Below are 1331 nucleotides of genomic sequence, written 5' to 3' on the forward strand. Positions count from 1 at the left end.
ATATATATATATATATATATATATATATATATATATATATATATATATATATATATAAATATATATATATGTTGCAGGGAAGGTATCGAACCCTTATCCTAACGTGGACTGTCACTCTGGGGTGTTGCTGCATGCATTGGGGCTGCAGCACGAGCGCTTCTATACCGTTCTCTTTGGGGTCTCCAGGTCCATTGGTATTGCTTCGCAGTTCGGTACGTGCTGCTCCTGCTGCTGCTGCTCCTGCTGCTGTTGTTGTTGTTGCTGCTGGTGGTGGTGGTGGTGCTGCTGCTGCTGGTGGTGGTGGTGGTGATGCTGCTGCTGGTGGTGGTGGTGATGGTGGTGATGGTGGTGGTAGTGGTGCTGGTGGTGGTAGTGGTGGTGGTGGTTGCGGTTGTGGTGGTGCTGCTGCTGCTATTCGTGCTGCTGCTGTTCTTTATAGTGCTGCAGCTGATTCTATTTGTGCTGCTGCTGTTTGTTGTTGTTGCTGTTTTTGTTGCTGCTGCTGCGGTTGCTGTTGCTGTTGCTGTTGCTGCTGTAGCGTTGTGGCCTCTGGCTTTCTGTTGGTGTTGCGTGCTGTCTGCTTCTGCTGCTGCTGCTTCTTGCTGCTGCTGCTGCTGCTGCTGCTGCTGCGGTGGCCTCTGCTGCTGCGCTGCAGCAACTCAGTGTTGCTGCTGCTGTTTCGGGTGTATGTACACTGCAGTGTGGGCCCGTGCCCTCGGCCTCCCCATAGAACGCCCCAAATCGATAACCCTCAGCTGCCTCGAGGAGATGTGTCAGAGCCACACCGCATAGATAAACTCAATCAGGGTTTAGGGTTTAGGGTTTAGGGTTTAGGGTTTAGGGTTTGGGGTTTATAGGGCTTGGGGTCTAGGGGCCCCCCCGTCCTCGTTGGCTGCTCAGGCGGTGTGCATGGGGGCCCCCCCCTGGCACTGCTAGGGGCCCCCAGGGTACTGGGGGGGCCCCCACGGCATTGTTAGGGGCCCCCATAGCACTGTTGGGGGCCCCCCTAGCACTGCTGTGGGCCCCGGTAGCAGTGTTGGGGGCCCCGATTGTATTGTTAGGGTCCCCACTGCAGTGGTGGGGGCCCCTGTGTTCCTAGATGTAAGGGGGCCCCCTGGGGGGCCCCTAAAGTGTTTGAGTTGTTTGTCGTTCGCTAGGACTGGGGGTGGGGGCAGCAGGGCCCCTTGGGGGCAGAGAGCAGCGCTGCAGCGGGTACCAGCTTACGCAGTGTTTGGGGGCCCTAAGGGGACAGGGGGTAATGGCTAGCTAGCTAGCTAGGTAGATGGCTGGTTAGCTGGTTAGCCTTGCAGCCACCTGTAGCCAGCCACCCA

The sequence above is a fragment of the Eimeria mitis genome, genomic scaffold, assembly GCF_000499745.2.
Source record: "Eimeria mitis Houghton genomic scaffold, Emh_scaff598, whole genome shotgun sequence".
Lineage (NCBI taxonomy): Eukaryota > Apicomplexa > Conoidasida > Eucoccidiorida > Eimeriidae > Eimeria > Eimeria mitis.